At 48.1% G+C, this 20,500-nt stretch overlaps 1 pseudogene; it reads right to left on the minus strand.

Annotated features, from left to right (window-relative positions):
* Positions 1 to 16,099: 16,099 nt before the first annotated feature.
* Positions 16,100 to 16,218, minus strand: LOC127686584 (uncharacterized; annotated as a pseudogene).
* Between the last annotated feature and the right edge of the window lie 4,282 nt (positions 16,219 to 20,500).

Below are 20,500 nucleotides of genomic sequence, written 5' to 3' on the forward strand. Positions count from 1 at the left end.
CTTCCTCAGAGCCCGCTCTGCGGGAAGCAGAAGTCTTGTCACAGTGACAGAGATAGCAATGAGTAAGGGCCTGAGGTTCAAAACAACAGGATACTGTGTCTGCTAGTGGGTTCCCAGCCCCTTCAGAGGACTCAGAACAGCCACCGCCTCATGAAACACCCCAGGCCAGACCACAGACCACTCACAAAGCTCTCCTCACGTCTCGCCCCCAGCCCCAAGAAACGGAAACAACAAACAGCTGTAGCTCCAAGCTGCTAAGTTTTCTTTTTCATTTCATGTGTGTGTGCTGGTGTGCATGTGGTAATAGGTACGTTGAATGTATAAAGTGTGTAAAGTTATATATGCACATATGTACCATGCATGTGGAGACTTGAGGTTGAATGACTCTACCACGTCACTCTACCACAGGGTCACTCCATCGACCCCAGAGCTGCTCTAGGCTGTCCTCACTGGCCAGCATGCTCTGGAGAGCCCCTGTCTCTGCCTTCCGGGGCTGGAGTCACTGCTGTGCTGCTACATTCACCCAGCATTTATGTGGGCTCTGGGGATTTGAACTCTGGTCCTCAGGCTTGCACAGCAAGCGCTTCAAACAAGCCAGCTCCTCAGCCCCTCAGCAGCTAAGCTTTGAGGAGATGTGTTGTGCGGTGGTAAAATAGAATCAATCTCTCAGGAGGCCAAGGCAGGAGAATGGCTTCATTCCTGGAATTCAGAGTCAACTTGGGCAATGTAGCAAGACCTCATTTTTTTAAAAGTATAGAGTACAAATCTAAGAGAGACCCGGGTATGGTGGTGCACACCTTTGGTCTCTGTGTTTGGAAAGCAACGTGAGATGCAACGTGAGATGCCTTAAGTGTATTTTCATGCACATGTACTATGAAATCCCACATTAAGGTTGAAAAGAATGCTGCAGGTTCTGCTGTGCAAAGCTGGCAAAGTTCCCCAGATGTGCAGATAAAGGAAAGAAAGCCTTGCCGTACTTGGTGGCCCGCTCTTGCCACGTCAACACCCAGGAAGGGGCACAGAGGTCAGCAGGCTTTCAAGGCCAGGCTGGCCACAGGCAGAGAGAAAAGCAACCTCTCACCAAAACAAAGCAACCCCACAGAAAAGGCAGCCTGGCACGGGGGGCACCTCCTGGGAGGTAGAGCCTGGCAGATCTGAAGTTCCAGATCATCTTTGGCTACAGAGAGAGTTTGAGGCCAGCCTGGGCTACACCAGACCCTGTTTGGAAAATAAAAACAAAGTTATGTGCAGTAAAGTCCCAGACCTGGAGAAACTATTTGAAAAAGATGTGTTAGGTGATGTATTGACAAGCAAGGTATGCTCAATGTAAACTTTAAATTCAATAAGAACCATCCTCCTCCCCCAAAATGGGCAATAGGCTTGGATAGATGCTTCTAAGAAGTTATTGATGGGGGCTGGAGAGATGGTTCAGCCGTTAAGAGCACTGACTGTTCTTCCAGAAGTCCTGAGTTCAAATCCCAGAAACCACATGGTGGTTCACAACCATCTGTAATGAGATCCAATGCCCTCTTCTGGTGTGTCTGAAGACATCTACAGTGTACTCATATATAATAAATAAATCTTTTTTAAAAAAGAAGTTGCCGGGCAGTGGTGGCGCACGCCTTTAATCCCAGCACTTGGGAGGCAGAGGCAGGCAGATCTCTGAGTTCGAGGCTAGCCTGGTCTACAGCGTGAGTTCCAGGACAGCCAGGGCTACACAGAGAAACCCTGTCTCAAAAAACAAAAAACAAAAAAAGAAGTTATTGATGTGTGCATGGAAAGAGTGCATCCTTATTTGTTTTTGGTTTTTTGAGAAGAGTGCCTCTTTAATGATCAGAGAAATGCACATCAAAATCTCTCATGAGGGGTGTGTGTGTGTGTGTGTGCTGTGTGTGTGTGTAAGGGGTATGTGTACGTGTGTGGGTTGGTGTGCGCCCGCACTCAGGTATCCAGCCCCATCACTCTCCATCTTATTCCCTTGAGGCGGAATCTCTCACTGGACCTGGAACCTGGCTGCCACCCAGCAAGCCCCACCTGTGCGCCTTTCTCCACCGCCCACAGCACCGTGCAAGTGTGTGCAGCTGGGCCTGCCTTTTTCTGTGGACGCTGGCATCTGAACCCAGGCTCCTACACAGGTGCAGCAATCATTCTTATGTGCTGAACCATCAAACAGAAATCCTGATGAGGAGTAAATACAACACAACCACCTGCAGTCTGAGATTCTTGTCAAAACTTTTATTTTTTTTAATTAATTAATTATTTATTTATTACGTGTGAATACACTGTAGCTGTCTTCAGACACACCAGAAGAGGGCGTCAGATCTCATTACGGATGGTTGTGAGCCACCATGTGGGTGCTGGGATTTGAACTCAGGACCTTTGGAAGAACAGTCAGTGCTCTTACCTGCTGAGCCATCTCACCAGCCCTGTAAAAACTTTTAATAAGCGTTCAATCTCCCCTCTAGCCCACCACCCACATGAGGTAGTGGAAAATAAAGGTTATCAGGACATGGGGGATGTGGATCTGTTTAGAAATAGTTCTTTGGGGGGAGTCCAGTCTTTGTGGTCAGGGTATGGGCAGTTTGGTCCAGTAGCAAACACCATATAGGAATCAGCAGCTGCAGTCCTGTCCTCTTAGCAGTCACCACACATGAACCAGCAAGGCTTGCCAACCAACCAAGTATTATGTTCATAAAAAGAGAAAGAGGTTTAGAGAATATGGCATATGGCGGTGTGGGGGAAGGGGGTGCTCCAGTAGGCATCCCTTCCCCCGAGGGACCAGACACACACAGACATGGTGTAGAGTAGAGTTTATTCAGGGCAGAGGAGTTAATGGGGTAGTGGAAGCAGAGAAAGGCAGAGAGAGTAGAGAGTAGAGAGTGGAGGCCGGCCATGACCACCACAGAAGAGAAGGGAGAGGGGAAGAAAGAGAGGAAAGAGGTGAAGAGTGTCAAGAGGAACAAGAGATAAGAGAGAGAGGAGAGGCCTAACACCCTCTTTTATAGGCCAGGCCTACCTGGCTGTTGCCAGGCAACTGTAGGGTGGAGCTTAGACAGAACCCTAACACTGAGTCCTCTGCAGAGGCAGCAAGAAGCCGTGGGAACCTCCGGAGAACTTCTTTGGCACGCTTCTCTCTATGGCGTCACCAGAAGCAGAGCTCAGTAACTCAATGTAAGGCAAACTGATACATGTGTGTCATTAGCGAAGAACAGGGAGGAGGAGCAAAGCAAATCAGTGCTTGCACTCTTACTGTCCGTGGACAGTGCTTAAATTCCTTCTGAATGTCATGCAGTCTTTCACGTGTTTGCTATAGCAAAACATCCTTTCAGCTGTGTCTGCTTCAGCAAAACATTCTTGCATGTATCTGCTTCAGTAAAACATCCCTTCACCTGTGTGCCCCAACAATTCATCATTTGACATAACCGTCTTTCCAAAAAAACCCACAAGTTTCCACTTCAACCACCCAATCAATGTGTTAGAAGTAGACAGGTTCACCGGGTGGTAGTGGCCTCTAATCTCAGCAGAAACAATCAGATCCCTGAGTTTCAGGCCAGTTTCCTCTATAGAGTGAGTTCCAGGACAGTCAGATCTACACAGAGAAACCCTGTCTTGAAAAACAAAACCAAAAAGTACACAAACAGCTTCCAAATGAGCGAGGATGTGGAAGAGACAGACAGACAGACCCGGTCAGTGAGACAGACAGACCCTCACGGTCAGTGAGGATGTGGAGGAGACAGACCCTCACAGTCAGCAATTCTTCTCTTGGAATCTTACCGAAGAGCTAAGCATATGTCCACAGAAAGTCTTGGACAAGAACATTCATAGCTGCTTTAAACTCCCAAACTGGAAATGGCCCAAATGGCCACCAACAGGAAATGGATAAATAAACAGTGCTGTAGTCATAGAATAGTGCTCAGCGATAAACAGGAGCCAGAAACTGACTCACAACTCTAGGGCTGCAGAGTGGAGTCCAGACATCTCCCGAGAAAGAGGACAGCGCTCGCTGCAGGGTATCCTGTACAGGAAACCACAGCAGAGGAAAGCCAGATCACACCACGCACACACACACACCACATATACACACACCACATATACATACACACACACCACCACACACATACAATATTGAATGTGTTTTTGGAATGGAGAGACAACTGAGCTTTTAAGAGTGTTTGCTGCTCTTGCAGAGGACCTGGGTTTGGTCCCCAATACCCACATGGTGACTCACAACCATCTGTAACTCCAGTTCCAGGGGACTTACTCCAGGGGCGCTAGGCATGAACTGATATAAATATATACATTCAGGCAGGCATACATATAAAATATGAATAAAACTCTTAAAAGAAACTCTGCCAAGGTGAATGATCCTAATTCTAAAGAATGTGGTTTGTAAATACGTTGACCACAGAATGTAGAGATCCTGAATAAAAGGTTAACTATGCCACACCTGCATGTACTCCTGAAAGACTCCGTCGTCAGTGAGACAATATTAAGACATGGTGGAGCAGCTTGTGGTTGTAACACACTTTTTATTCTTCTGATGCTATCTGTGATCAGTGGCCCCTGCCTTCCAGTACTTACGGTTTATGGGAACATCCGCAGATTACCAACCAAGGCATCAGCATGGCTGCAGACTTAAATGCTTTTGTTTTGTTTTATTTTGTTTTGTTTGAGACAAGGTCTCACAGTGTAGCTCAGGCTGGCCTGAGCACTCTCAGGGTGTAACTCAGAGGACAATCTACCTGTGTCAGCCTCCTGAGTGCTAGGACACAGGTAGGAGCCAGCTGCCCAGCTATGATGCTCTCTGTAGAAAAATGGGCCAGGTGTGTTCAGCAAAAAGCCAAGAAGAGAGTTTAGAAGCTGTTATCTCTCAGAGGTCAGGAAAGATTACACACACACACACACACACACACACACACACACACACATATATATATATATACACACACACATATACATACACACACATACACACACATACACACATACACATATATATACACACACACACATATATACACACACATTCACACGCACGCGCGCGCGTATATTTCATTCACTTTTTTTGTAATATGTGTTTTTTCTTCTATTGTGTGTTTTGTTTTTTGAGACAATGCCTACTATGTGACCCAGGTTAGTTTCAAACCTTCTCTCTCTCTCTCTCTCTCTCTCTCCCTTTAATTTTTTAAATTTTTTGTTTGTTTTTTGTTTTTTGGATTTGGTTTTTTCGAGACAGGGTTTCCCTATATAGCCCTGGCTGTCCTGGAACTCACTCTGTAGACCAGGTTGGCCTCGAACTCAGAGATCCGCCTGCCTCTGCTTCCCAGAGTGCTGGGATTACAGGTGTGTGACACCACCGCCTGGCTTTAATTTTTTTAAAGGACTTATTTATTTTATCCATATGAGTTCACTGTAGCTGTCTTCAGACGCAGCAGAAGAGGACATCAGATCTCAGTGCAGATGGTTGTGAGCCACCCTGTGGTTGCTGGGAACTGAACTCAGGACCTCTGGAAGAGCAGTGCTCTTAACCACTGAGCCATCTCTCCAGCCCCTTTGTTCTCTTTGTAATAAGGTCTCACTATGTAGCCTTTGTTGTCCTAGAACTCACTGTGTAGACCAGGCTGGCCTGGAACTCACAGATCCTATTGACTCTGTCTCCTAAGTACTAAGATTACAATTCTGATCTTTCTCTCTCAATAATTTACCTTTCAACAGCGTTTATGTAGTTATTCCAGACAGTGCACACACCATAGTCAATGTGTGGAGGTCAGAAACAACTTGGTGAGTCAAGGTTTCTCATCTTCCACCATGTAGGTCCGAGGATTGAACTCATGTCGTCAAACTGGGCAGCAAGCACTGTTACTTGCTGGCCATCTTGATACCCTTAGAGTATGATAACTTAAAAAAGTTGGCCTCGCCGGGCGGTGGTGGCGCACGCCTGTAATCCCAGCACTCTGGGAGGCAGAGGCAGGCGGATTTCTGAGTTCGAGGCCAGCCTGGTCTACAGAGTGAGTTCCAGGACAGGCAGGGCTACACAGAGAAACCCTGTCTTGGAAAAAAAAACAAAAAAACAAAAAAAAAAGTCGGCCTCAACGCCCAGGACCCTGTGGGAATTTGCTGTGGTATAGCCTGGGGTCACTTCTGCCCATTGTCCACGATGACAGAATCCAGTCACATTCCAGCATGGTTCCGCGTCCCAGGACCACCTTAGCCACCCTCATCAAGGCGTGTCATGTCCACTTTCACTACTATCAGAAGATGGTCACAGGCATTTCAGGGCATAGGCCCTGCCGATGCCCCCAGAGTACACGCCTGAGCCACCCAGAAGAAGGAAGTGCTGAGACTGAACATTCTAGAAGCCCATTAACTCTCCTCAGAGGGAGGCCTAGCCTGTCTGGTGCAGCCAGGAACGCAGCCTTCTGACCGCTCCGTCATCCCCACCCAGGGATAGGGCCACGGCATGGGGTGTAGCTACTTAGGAAGGGCTCTGGATCTTGAAACCTCCTACAGGCTTTGTGAACCACCCCCAGTCACCTGCCTGTAACTCCCAGCAGGCACTGCAGGACTACTGCCTGAAGGACACTAGAGCCTAGAGCTGTGAAGGACAGGACGCTCTCTCCTCCCACACACTAGTGAGTGCTGTGAGCCTGGTTCTCAGGAAGTCCCAGCCAGGGAGAACAAAAGGAAGACTCAGGGAGACCTTCCGGTTCACCTGGGGTTATATGGCTGCTGAGTGTAAAGGCTGGGAAGAGGGTGTGGTGTTGGACTCCAACACCAGTGCTCTCAACTCTGCCTCCACATCATTCATGCACTCATTCATTCATTCATTCATTCACTCACTCACTTGTTCATGTATTCACTTGCAATGTGTGGCAGATGGCTTTGTCCAAAACAGCACACAGTCTGTTTCCCTTTGTAACTGGGTCTCACATGGTCCAAGCTGGCCTCAAACTCACTGTGCAGCTAAGGATGGCTTTGAACTCCATCTCCTCCTGCAGCTGCTTTGCAAGTGTTCGGGTTGAAGGTGTGAACCTACACCTTGGGCCGTCTCATCTCCATAATCTAATCTCAAAATCCACAGCATACTTTATTTTGGTTTGCAGTGTTTTTCTCTGTTTGGTTTTGAGATAAGGTCTTACTCTGTGGTCCAGGTAGGCCTCAAGCTTACTACAGTAGTCCAGGCTGATTTCCAAGTCAAAGCAATCCTCCTGCCTCCAAGTCTGGCTCCCTCCCTCCTTACCTCCTCATTCATCTTTTCTCTCTCTCTCTCTATCTTTTTTTTTTTTTTTTTTTTTTTTGAGTCAGGATCTCACTCCGTAGCCCTGGCTGGCCTAGAACCTGATACGCAGCCTACACTGGCTTTAAACTGTAAGAGACGTGGAACCATGCTGGAATGTGACTGGATTCTGTCAACGTGGACAATGGGCTGAAGTGATCCCAAGCTGAACCATGGCAAATTCCCAAAGGGAATTTTTTAAGCTGTGCGTCACCATGCCTGACTTTTTTTTTTCTTACTAAGGTCTTTTTGGGGGTGTGCCAGGCACAGAACCCAGGGCCCCACACAGGTAAAGCTTTGGCTCACTTCCCTGCCCACAGCTCTTTTTTTTTTTTTTTTTTGAGACAGGGTTTCTCTGTGTAGCTCTGGCTGTCCTGGAAAACACTCTGTAGACCAGGCTGGCCTCAAATTCAGAAATCCACCTGCCTCTGCCTCCCAAGTGCTGGGATGAAAGGTGTGTGCCACCACTGCCTGGCTACCCACAGCTCTTAACAGACTAGCTTGTAATAGCTTTAGGTTTGCAGAAGTATTGTTTCGATGGTTACAGTTTGGATGGGTTTTTTTTTTTTTGTCTAGTTTTCCTCATGTCGATCTCCTTAACCAACCATGGTCTGTTTGTCCAGAAACACTGGTTTTGGTCATGACTGCTGGCCAAACCCAACCTTAATGCAGAGTTCATTCCCTGGCACACGTAGGCCCTGCCCCAGGATCCCAGTGTGTGACTGTGACTGCTGTTTCTTGACTCCTTCCAGCGACAGGTTTTCAGTCTTGAGTTTGGAGGCTTGCCAGGCAGGTACTTTGTAAATATCTGTCTGTTTGTCGGCCTGCCTGTTTATCTGTCTTATATATTGTTCTCCTGCTTGCCTTGGACACTTTCTCATTCCATTTGATCAAAGGCACAGTCACCATGTGGCACCAGGAGCCATGGCTTGTTTAAGGTGTGCTGGAGTCCTCTCCCCTCCCCCGTCCCTCCCCCCTTCCCTCTCCTCCCTTTCCTCTCTCCCCTCCCCTTATCCCCTCCCCTCTCTCTCTGAGTCTCTATCTCTTGTTTCATGGCCTGGGGAGTGGGGCAGGGTCTCACTAAATAGCCCAAGCGGGCCTTCTTCCTGCTGTGGTCTACCTGGTGCTGGATTCTTTGACCCACTATGCCCAGCTCAGGATTTTTAAATGTTTCTCAGCTCTGGGGAGCAAACTCAAGCGCTCTCCCTCAAGCTCTCTCCCTCTGAACTTCATGCAGTCCAGTCAGCCCCTCACACTTTTAGAAGTGAGTCACTGGGTCAAACGCCCATTCACGGGGCGGGGTAGTGGCTTGAGCCCTTCCTGCAGAAAGAACCATACATCATTTGAATTCTCCTTAGAGACAGAGGCCCTTTCTTCCAGTCTGTTTGTTTTCTCCACCATTGATTTCTGCGGTGTGGACACAGCATACATTTGTTATTTCTTTTAGACTCTGTTGTTTCCCTCAGCTAGGGCTGGAAACCAGGGCCTGTCACGATTGGCAAGCCCTGTACCTGCAAGCTTTCCCAGCTCCAAATTTTACCCTGAAAAGTATAATCCATAGCTATGCGACTTCCTCGGCTGCTCCCTTTTTTGCCTTTGGGTTGGAGAGCTCCTTCAGGTGGCACCTGGCTCCCTGGACATGGGACAGTCCTTTCCTTTTGTTTTGTTTTGTTTTTATCTTAATTCTTTATTCTTGTGAGTGCGCATGCATACACACACACACACACACACACACACATACACACACTAGCACACACCTGCCATGGCTCCTGAGGACGTCAGAGGACAATGATAGGTGTCGATCCTTGCCTCCCCTCTTGTGTGAGTTAGGGTTTCTTGCCGTTCACCACTGCACACACAGGTTAGCTGTTCCACATGCTTTTGATGATTCTCCTGTCTCCTGGGGATTGACCCTGTGACCCTCATACACAGTTTTTGTGTGTTTTTTTTTAAAACATGTATTTATTTATTTTATGTGAGTACACTGTGGCTATCTTTGGACACACAAGAAGAGGTCATTGGATCCCATTGCAGATGGTTGTGAGCCACCATGTGGTTGCTAGGAATTCTGGGAATTGAATTCAGGACCTCTGGAAGAGCAGCTCTTAACTACAGAGCCATCTCTCCAGCCCCCTCTCTCCATGTACTGTTTCCTAATACAGACAACCTTACCATCCACATTGCACCTCACTGCTGCTGTTGTGCCCCCACATTCTGCAATAGGTGCTTGGGATAGGATCCGGATGGGATTTATCACGATAGGATAAATCAGGAACCTTGTCATATGACCAACCCTGACCAATGTGACCTCAGTAGACATGCCATAAACACAGGCACACACACACACACACACACACACACATGTACAATATCTATATATGTGTGCATATATGTGTGTATGGAGATAAAGAGAAAGACAGAATTTTATTTTAGGCAAGATCTTATCTGTCCTGGATTTTACTAGATTAGCTGAGGCTCTGAGTGACGTAGCCACAGCCCATTCTCCAGCATGAGTGAAGCACCATTGTTCAGCTGTCCCCGGGTGACAGACAGTAGGTGGGTCCTGGCGTGCCGCCCTGGTGGACAGTCATCCTCTCTGAGTACCGGTGTCTGCTACGCTAGTGTTTCTTTAGAACAGATCACTAGCACATCCGTGGCTCACAGCGCCATACTTTGGAAGCTCTGACACACACTGATAAACTACCTTCCCAAACAGAGCCAAATACTTTCCACTCCGACCCACAGTGAGCTCCTCGTAGGCTCGGTCGGCGACCTTTGTCTACACCCAGTGCTGCCCATCTGGAAAAGCCATTTGTGTAGCAACACCAGACACAGTGAACATTTGAATTACAAGACTGTTGGGGGTGGGAGAGGTGGAGGCCAGACGTGGGAACGTCTGCTGGGCCACAGGACGTGGGATCTACGCCCTCCACTCCACCCGTGGGTTCCTTCCTCTTCTGGGCAGCTGCGCTCAGCACATCCTCTTGAAGGCACACTTCCCCAGGGGAGGACCTGTCTCTTGGATTGTCAAGTTCCTCTGGCCTTGACCCCCTTCTCACAGCTCTGAAAGCACAGAGCCGTTGCCTCCTGCGAGATGGAAGCCTTCCAAGTTTCTCCAGTATCTCTGGACAAAAGTCTCATCTTGTCTGAGCTGGTTTGAGAAACTGTGTATGGGAGGAGCCACTCAGTTCAGGGAGCACTCACCTATCACACAGAAAACCCTGGGGGGCTTCAGTCCCGAGCAATGCAAAGAACGGAAGTGCACGCTTGGAATCTGACCACTCAGCAGGCAGAAGTAAATAGATCACATGGTCAAGTTCATCCTTGGCTACATATCGAATTTAGGGGCCAGCCTTGGCTACATGACCCCCAAAGAGAGACACACAGAGAGAAACTGAACAAGAAACACTACCAACCTCAGAGACTCTGACAGAGATTCCTTCAACAACAACAACAACAACAACAACAAAAAAAAAAACCGCTTATTCCGCCAGGCGTTGGTGGTACACGCCTTTAATCCCAGCACTTGGGAGGCAGAGGCAGGCGGATTTCTGAGTTCGAGGTCAGCCTGGTCTACAGAGTGAGTTCCAGGACAGCCAGGGCTACACAGAGAAACCCTGTCTCAGGGAAAAACAAAAAAAACCCGCTTATTCCTTGGGCAAATATTTACCATCCTGTCTTCTTATCCCTTAGGACGTGGTGGGGGAAGCAGACACCAGTCAGGTGAACGCGCCGAGATGTATTTCTGGAATGGAATACTGCACCGGTTTATCTAGAAGGTGGGGAAGCCAGAGCCTCCGATCAGATAGGGGGTGGCCATGTAGGTGGAGAGCCGGGTGGCTGCATTCCTGGCAGGGACAATGGCTTGTGCAAAGGCTGCTGCGGAAGGGCAAGATAGACTCATTGGTGGGAATGAGAGAAGCAGAATGCAGAGGGTGAGAGAGAGAGAGAACATCCAGGGCTCAGCCCACAGTCTCTGACCGCTGAGAGGATTAAATGAGAAGCGTTGTGCAGGCCTTCTGTGATAAGAAGATGAAAGCCGGGCGGTGGTGGCACACACCCATAATCCCAGCACTCTGGGAGGCAGAGGCAGGTGGATTTCTGAGTTCGAGGCCAGCCTGGTCTAGAGAGTGAATTCCAGGACAGCCAGGGCTACACAGAGAAACCCTGTCTCGAAAAACCTAAATAAATAAATAAATAAATAAGAACAGGCGCTCCCACACTTTGGGGCTAGTAATGCTGGCTCTACTCCCCGTCTGGGAGACCACAGGTAGGAAGGTCAAATGGCTGAGCCGAGGTCACAGAGCCAGGGCTGACCCCAATACCCCCCTCATCCCAAATCCTGTCTCCTCCAAACCCCACAAAAGAACTCTCCAAGGCTGCCTCACGTGAGGTCTCTGGTCAATTGACCCTGTCTTCTGGCTCCCTGCCAGAGGTCATAGGGTCACACTTGAAAGACTTCCTCCACCCCTGCAAGTCATCACTCTGGAGGATTCTGCCCGAATTAGAAGCAGGAACCATTTCCTATATGCTGCCAAAGGGCACGGGATGAACCGGGGCAGCTTTCCAAAAGTCTCAACAATGTGCGTCCCTTCCACCCACCCGAGCCCCCGGAAGGAAACAGGCAAGTGTGCAAAAATGCACGTGCAAGGTTGAGTGTACCCAGAAACACATGTAATAAAGCGATGCCCTCAAAGCTGTCGCACTACAGGGTCATTAACAATCATAACCTAGAGGGTAGAGAGAGAGCCAGGCCCTGGCTGAAAGTCTGATTGTTACCATCCAGGGGCCTTAACTGGGTGGGGGAATTAAAAGGCAGAGGGAAAAATCAGGTAACATTGAAGCAGTCTGGAACACAGAACGGAAGCACACGGATTCAGCACTGAAAGGCTCGTGTTAGGAGTAAGGAGACACGCACAACAGGCTCACGGAGAAAAAGGAGAAAAAGATGCTTCGCACAGCATAGGAGACACCGGAAGCAAAGTCTAGCTTCCTGAGGACTGGGAGTTTTTAAGGTCTTTGAAGGCGTTTCCTTCCCTAGTTTAGGTTTGATCAGTTTGAAGACAGACAGGATGGCCAAGTGGCTCACAGCTGTTGTGTAAACACATCTGATCAGGTCCTGTAAAGCCCAAAGGGCCTTTGTTTAAACTGCCAGGTTTTTGTCTAAGGTTGGGAGGGTGAGGAAGAAGTCGGCCATCTTGTCCGTCCCGTCCCAGCCCCTCTCCCTGGCCATCAGCCTTTTAGAAAACCTGGGTGACTCCTAGTCCTTCATGACCATCAAGCGCAATCCTGAGACCTACCTGTTGGAAGGGGAGAACAGACTCCTGAAAACAGTCCTCTGAGCATGTCCACACATACATGGAGATACACGTTCTGTGGTGCACTTATGCCTATGTACACACAAAACTTAAAACAATTTGAAATGGAAAATGATTTTAAAATATGTAACAGGGGCTGGCGATGGGGCTCAGTGGGTTTATTGCACAAGTGTCAAACCTGAGTTTAATCCTCAGAATACGTGTAAAACTACAGGCGCATAGGTGTGCTGGGGAGGGAGAGATCTTAGAACTTCCTGACCAGCCAGCCTCTCCCAGTTGGGGAACCCCAGATCTCAGCAACCTGGAGTGATGACTGAGAATGACCTCTGACCTTTATGCATAAACACTCATTGACTTGTGCACATACAAGCATTGTGCATATACAGTGTACATGTGCACACACACATTCGGAATATACTAACATAGGCTAGAGGTATAGGTTGGTACAGTGCTTGTCTACTATTCCTCATCCCCAACAATAAAAGATAATGGAAGTTCCACTTTGTACTCCAGGTACCCTTAAAGCCTGGATCTGCCTACTCAGCCCACAGTAGGCTGAGATTAGGGCATGATCCTTCCTTCCGGTTTACACCCACATTGATTGGTACAGTAAGCTATACCAGGGTAGCCTCAAATAAACACAGGAAAAGACATTCCAGGCCAGGAGTCCTGAGGTGTGATAGTTACTATTGACTGTAAATTTAATGGGATTTATTTGTTTTTTTAGGTTTGTTTCTTTTCTTCCATGTGCAGGAGTGTTCTGTCTGCATGTATGTAGTATGTACATCACATATGTGTGTGGTTTTCACAGGGGTCAGTTGTCTGATTCCCCAGGAACTGGGGTTGCGAATAGATGTGAGTATCATGGAACACTGGGAATTGAACTCAGGTCCTCAGCAAGAACAGCAACTGTCCTTAACCTCTGAGCCATCTTTCTAGGTCCCACTTGATGGGACTTAGAATCACCATGAAAGCAAACTTCTGGCATGTGAAGGAATGTCTAGACCGGGTTATTTGAGGTGGGAAGGCTAGCTCTAACTGGAGGCAGCATTGCTTGGCCTATGGGGTGAATTAAAAGCTGAAAGGAGGGGAGGGCATGGGAGGCATTCAGGACCAGGTGTGGGGAGGGCAGGAGAGATGACCTGACAGCCATGAGAATAAATAGGAATCTCTGCAACTGACAGGGGTGGGGAGACAGGGGGATCTCCAGGAAGAGACAGAGACCTGGCATAAGGAAAGCACCCAAGAATCAATGGGGGTGACTCACAGCTTTGGGGATATGGAACCTGAAGAAGCCTCCTCCTGTGGCCAGGCAGGAGCCCCAATGGAGCAATAGGGACACCAACCCACCCACAAACTGTCGACCCAAAATTTATCCTGTCTATAAGAAATGCAGGGACAAGCTGGGAGGTGGTGGTGCACGCCTGTAATCCCAGCACTCTGGGAGGCAGAGGCAGGCAGATTTCTGAGCTCGAGGCCAGCCTGGTCTACAGAGTGAGTTCCAGGACAGCCAGGGCTACACAGAGAAACCCTGTCTCGAAAAAAACCAAATCCAAAAAACAAAAAAAAGAAAGAAAGAAAGAAAGAAAGAAAGAAAGAAAGAAAGAAAGAAAGAAAGAAAGAAAGAAAGAAAGAACGGAAGGAAGGAAGGAAGGAAGGAAGGAAGGAAGAGAGAGAGAGAGAGAAAGAAAGAAAGAAAGAAAGAAAGAAAGAAAGAAAGAAAGAAAGAAAGAAAGAAATGCAGGTACGGCGGATGAGGATGGAGCAGAGACTGAAGGAATGGCCAACCAATAGCTGGCCCAACTTGAGCCTCATCCCATGGGCAAGCACCAGTCCCCGATGCTATTAATGATACGCTGTTATGCTTGCCGACAGGAGTCTAACACGGCTGACATATGTAGCAGATGAAGACCAGCTAGTCTTCATGTGGGTCTGAAGTAGGAGCTATCCCCAAAAGCTGTTGCCTTGGGATGTGGTCTTCTAGCTGGGCTGCCTTGTCTGGCCTCAGTGGGAGAGGTTGTGCCTAACCCTTCAGAAACTTGATGTGCCAGGGTGGGGAGATATTCAAGGGGGCCCCCATATGCTCAGAGAAGAAGGGCAGAGGGGATGGAGGGAAGAATTCTGGGGTGGGGGGCTGACCAGGAGGGGAGAGGTGATCAGGATGTTAAGTGAATAAATTTTTTTTTTCAGCCGAAAGGAATCTGAGTGCTAAGCCAGCACTCACACCTCTCTGCTTCTTACTGAGGACCTGTGTGACCACGCCCTGCCGCTGCCACAGGTGTGCTCCCATTAGCATGAGCTGTCAGCCCTCCCTTCTAAGTCACTTCCGTCCAGCATCTCCTTGCAGCAACGAGATGTGACTAAGATACCAGAAACAAGTGACAGTGAGACCAGCAAGACACCAAGTCCTAGGGAGGACACAGTCCCTAGAACCTCACTGATCCTGGTGGGGGTCATAAACTGGCAAAAATCATGCTAGGAAATTATTGGGGGCCGACCGGATGGCCCAGAGATAAAGGTGTTTGCCTTAAAGCCTGCTGACCTGAGTTTGAACCCAAGGACGGACCAACGCCATGTAAAGAGAGAACTCCCAAAAGTTGTTCTCTGATCTTTACTCTACACACATACACACACACACACACTTATGAGAGTGTGTGGAGAGAGCTATGTTTGTTGTGTTTTTTAAAGATTTATTTATTTATTTAATGTGTATGAGTACTGTAGCTGTACTGATAGTTGTGAGCCATGGCTGCTGGGATTCAAACTCAAGACCTTCAGTAGAACAGTCAGTGCTCTTAACCACTGAGCCATCTTTGCAGGGTTTTTTTTTTTTTTTTTTTTTGTCTGCTATTGTTTTGGGGTTTTTTTTTGTTGTTGTTGTTGTTTTGATTTTGTTTGTTTGTTTGTTTGTTTGTTTGTTTTTTGAGACAGGGTTTCTCTGTATAATCCTGGCTGTCCTGGAACTCACTCTGTAAACCAGGCTGGCCTCAAACTCAGAAATCTGCCCACCTCTGCCTCCCAGAGTGCTGGGATTGCAGGCATGCGCCACCACCGCCCAGCGTCTCTGCAGTGTTTTAAGAAAGGGATTCGCTGTTAGTCTTGGCTGTCCTGGTCAACTAGTTCTTAACCAGACTGGTTTTGAACTCAGAGATCCCCCTGTCTCTGCCTCCTGAGTGCTGGAATTAAAGGTGTGCACCACTGCTGCCCCTCAAGGCTTTTATTTATTTTTGAGACAGGGTCTGTCTGTGCAACCTGCATGGCCTAGACTCACAGATTCTCCTGCCTCTGGGATTAAAGAAGTACACATCAGCAAAAGTTAAAAGAAAAAAAAAGTTTAAAAGAAAAGCCACGCAGTAATTAAAACTAGTTTGAGCCCTGCAGAGATGGCTTAGTACTTGCTGCTCTTGTAGGGGATCCAGGCTCAGTTCCCAGCACCCACAAGGCAATTTATACACACACAGACAAAACAGTCATACACATAAAAGTAAATAAAATATTTTTTTAAAGCCTACAGCACCTGGTATTCCCAGGAGGTCTCCTATCCACGGACTAACCAGGCCCAACGCTGCATAGCTTCCGAGATCAGACGAGATTGAGCGCGCTCAGGGTGGTATGGCCGTAGACTAAATAAAATCATTAAAAACAAAACAAAATAAAACTAGTTTGAGCCCAGCAGGGCCTTTAATCCCAGTGCTCTGGAGGCAGAGGGAGTCAGATCTCTGTGAATTCTAGAACAGCCAGTGCTACACAGAGAAACACTATCTCAAAATAAAATAAATAGGTATAATAGTAATAATAAATTAGAAAATTACATGCAGAAAGACTGATGTGAGTGCAGGGCTAAGACACAGGAGACCCTGTCTCAAAAACAAAACAAAACGAAAGCTGAGGTGTTTATGTCTATAATCCTAGGATTTGGAAGTCCCTTAGCAAATTTGAAGTCGCCTGGGGCCACATAATGAGTTCCTAGCCACTTTGGGTTACAAAGTGAGACCTATCTCTTCAAACAAAACAAACTACAAACATCACGAGTTTCACACTAGGCACAGTTCAACTTCATTTCTGGGGTGGGGCTGAGCGTGCCTGAGCGTTTTTCTGGGAAATGGGATCAGAGGTAAGGAGGCTTTTTTCTTTCAACCTTCCTGCTTCTACATAACGATTTTTTTAAAAACGGGAAAACCCCACACGTCTGCATTTATATGTATAATAAAGAAAGCGATTTCCATTTTGCAAGAGGAAAAACAACAATAACAACAACAAAAAAAGAGCCCTGAGTGGAGCCTGTCCCTGCTGACCTCATAGAGGCTCCTGTCTGCCGGGAGACAGGAGGTGACACAGACTGCAGGGCTTCCTGTGCTGGCCCGCAGTGCGCAGTGCTTGTCCCAGGCTCTCTGTGGCAGTGACAGGAGAAACCACAGATGCTTCCCGGAAGGCTCAGGGTCAGGTTCAGAGCATCAGTAAATCACTGGTGCCTGCCCTGGTGCGCTGGCGGCCCAGGGCCAGAGGTTTCCTCTGCAGAGGCAGGGCTGGGGCAGCGAGTGGAAAATGCACAGGTTTGCCTTTGGGCGGATGGCCGCTCCCACACTTAGCTTCACCATCTGGGGCTGGCTAGCTGAAGCAGTTGGTAAAGTGCTTGCCTTGCAAGAGTGAAGAGCAGGAGTTCAGATCCCCAGAATTCAAGTCAAAAGCAGAGCACGGTGGAATATCCCGGCAAATCCCAGCTGCGGAGATGGAAATAGAGTTGAGCAGAACCCTAGAGGCTCCTGGGACAGGAGCCTGGCTTATGTGGCAAAGTTCCAGGCAGATGAGAGACCCAGATAAAAGTTACCTGAGGATTGATACCTGAGACTGTCCTCTGCCATCCAGCCAGGGCCAATTCTTCCCTACACAGAGTGGGGAGGGGGAGAGATGAGGGCAGGAGGGCCAGTCACGCCCCCTAGACACGGAAAAAATATCTGGAAAACCAGTTGAAATCTCAGACCAATGATGCCCTGCGTTCTTCTCTGCTTCCGTTGGGTGTGTCTCCATTCCGGGTAGGCTGTACACAAGTGGATGGAAGTCAGGTGTGGCGACTCATGCTTGTAATCCCAGCACTGGGGATGCTGAGCTAGAAAGATTGGTGTGAGTTCCAGGACAGCCTGGGCTACAGAGTCTAAAGGGGCTGGAGAGATGACTCAGTAGTTAAGAGCATTTGCTGCTTTTACAGAGGACCTGGTTTTGGTTCCCAGCACCCACGACTGTCTCTAAATCCAGTTTCAGGGGATCTCACACCCATATGGTACATATTCAGATAAATAATCATAAAAAATATTGCTTTCTACCAGCTAAACAGTTCCTATGTAGAAGGATGCTGTCAGAAGGTCACCAGGGCAGGGACCTCCAGGGGCACTATCATCCAAACACTAGCATTTGTTTTTGCTTTTCTGTTTTTTGAGATTGTTTGTTTGTTTGTTTGTTTGAAAACAGGGTCACTCTGTGTAGCCCTGGCTGTCCTGGAATTCACTCTGTAGACCAGGCTGTCCTTGAACCTAGAGATACCTCCCCCCCTCCACACACTTCTTCCTCTAAGTGTTAGAATTAAAGACACGTGACACCACTGCACAATTTAGCATTATTTTTCTATTTAAAAAAATATTAAAACCTGGCATAGAGGCACAGGATTTAATCCCAGCACTCAGGAAAGCAGGGGCATGAGGAGCTTTGTGAGTTCGAGGCCAGCCTGGTCTACAGAGAAAGTTCCAGGACAGTCAGGGCTACACAGAGAAACCCTGCCTCAAAAAAAATTAGAATTTATTTTCCTATTTTATGTATATGAACATTTTGTTTGTATGTTTTAAGTGCACCGCACCCATGTATGACAGGTGCTCTAGGTGGTTAGCCAGGTCCCCTGGGTCTGAAGTTACATAGGGTTGTAAGCGCCTATGTGGGTGCTGGGAACTAAACCTGGGTCCTCTGCAAGAGCATCAAGTGCTCTTAACCACTGTCAGGTCTCCATGCCAAAGCAGACGTATTTAATATCAATTTAGCACTGAGCCAGCCCCTTCTATAACCCAGGTCCCCACCCAAGTACCTCACAGGCACCCACTCATGTAATCTACTATTTCTAGAAATCAAGTAGTATTCTTTTTGCATGGGAAGAATTTATTGGTCCCTGTAGAATCCAAAGGAAAGGTATAAACATTCATGGCCAAGAAACGACAGCTAAGGTTTTCACTGTCTTCTTCTCCATCTTCGAGAGTCTTCTGTGATGAAGCCCACTCATCTGCCCAGAATATTCACCCACCAAGTACTTGCTTTGTGTGGTGGTTTGAATGTGCTTGGACCAGGGAGTAGCACTATTACAAGGTGTGTACCTTGTTTGAACAGGTGTGGCCCGTTGAAGGAAGTATCTCCTGGTGGGCGTGGGCTTTGAGACCCTCCTTCTAGCTGCCTGGCAGCCAGTCTTCTCCCGATTTCCCTTGGAACAAGAAGTAGAACTCTCAGCTCATCTCACACCTGGGTGCTGCCATGCTTCCTGCCATGATGATAATGGACCAATTAAATGTTGTCCCTTATAAGAGTTGTTGCTGGGCTGGAGAGATGGCTCAGCGGGTAAGAGCACTGACTGCTCTTCCGAAGGTCCTGAGTTCAAATCCCAGCAACCACGGTGGCTCACAACCATCCGTAATAAGATCAGATGCCCTCTTCTGGTGTGTCTGAAAACAGTTACAGTGTACTTACATATAATAAATAAATAAATCTTTAAAAAAAAAAAAAGAGTTGTTGCCTTGGTCAGGGTGTCTCTTCTCAGCAATGGGAACCCTAACTAAGACACTCTGCCAGACCTAGAAGGAAATAAATTAAATGTTGACGCTTTCAAACAACTCGGTGGGCCTTCCCTTTGGGGATATCTCAGAACTGTACCCCCAACAGGCAATACTAATGCTCACAACCACCCGTGCCATGTAGTCTGGGCCCATAGTGAGTGAGTCTCAGTGTCATGATCCTTCTGGCCATCGGGTACACAGACATGCTGGTCCCAAAGAGTCCAGATGGGGAGAACACTCAACAGTGTCTTCACTTTTTAACTACCAGGTTCCTGAGCTCGGGGAGATCACAGGCAGAGCCACTGGAGTCTTTGATGAGGCAGCCCCTGAGGGAGTTTAGTGGTCCATACCACTAGGACCCCATGTCTGGGGGACACACAGCCACAAGACCTTTTACTCTGAACTCTCAAGAAATATTCTTAGCCTTGTTTTGCTTATTTCTTTGGAGACAGGGTCTCACTGTGAAGCCCTGGCTGTCCTGGGGCTCACTATGTGGCCAAGCTGGCCTTGAACCCACAGGGACCCACCAGCCTCTGCCTCCTCAGGGCTGGGACTAAAGGTGTGTGCCACCACCACAGGCTCTTAGGCTCATTTTACTGACTGGGACAATTCGGTAAGTTGCTTAGTGGATGGGGGCAGGGTTCAGGCTGTTCCATCCTGCTAATATCCACTGGGTTCCTTGGGCTTCCTGCAATTCCACATGCTGGGATATAGATCAAGATACAGGTCTTGAGCTTGAAGACGTGGCTGGGTCAGCATTCCTGGAGCCCTGGGCTTGCTCCTCAGCACCACATAAACTGGGTTCAGTGGGGTGTGTCAATAATGCCAGCTCTAGGGAGGCAGAGACGGGAAGACTGGAAGTTCAGGGTGATCTTGAGCGACCTAGGGAGTTTGAGGCCGGTTGGGCTATAGGAGACCCAGTTTCAACAAACAGATGGACAAACAGACAAACAGACAGGTCTGGCTGTATGCACCCCACTGAGGGGACAGAAACACCAATAGTAATGGTGGTCTTGAGGACGCTTCTGCTTTGTGTACTGCAAGCCTCTCTCTGAGTTTCTAGAAAGGCCAGCTATCCTGCTCTGGAGAGGCCAGGAATG

This window comes from Apodemus sylvaticus, chromosome 5 (assembly GCF_947179515.1).
Source record: "Apodemus sylvaticus chromosome 5, mApoSyl1.1, whole genome shotgun sequence".
NCBI classification, from domain to species: Eukaryota; Metazoa; Chordata; class Mammalia; order Rodentia; family Muridae; genus Apodemus; species Apodemus sylvaticus.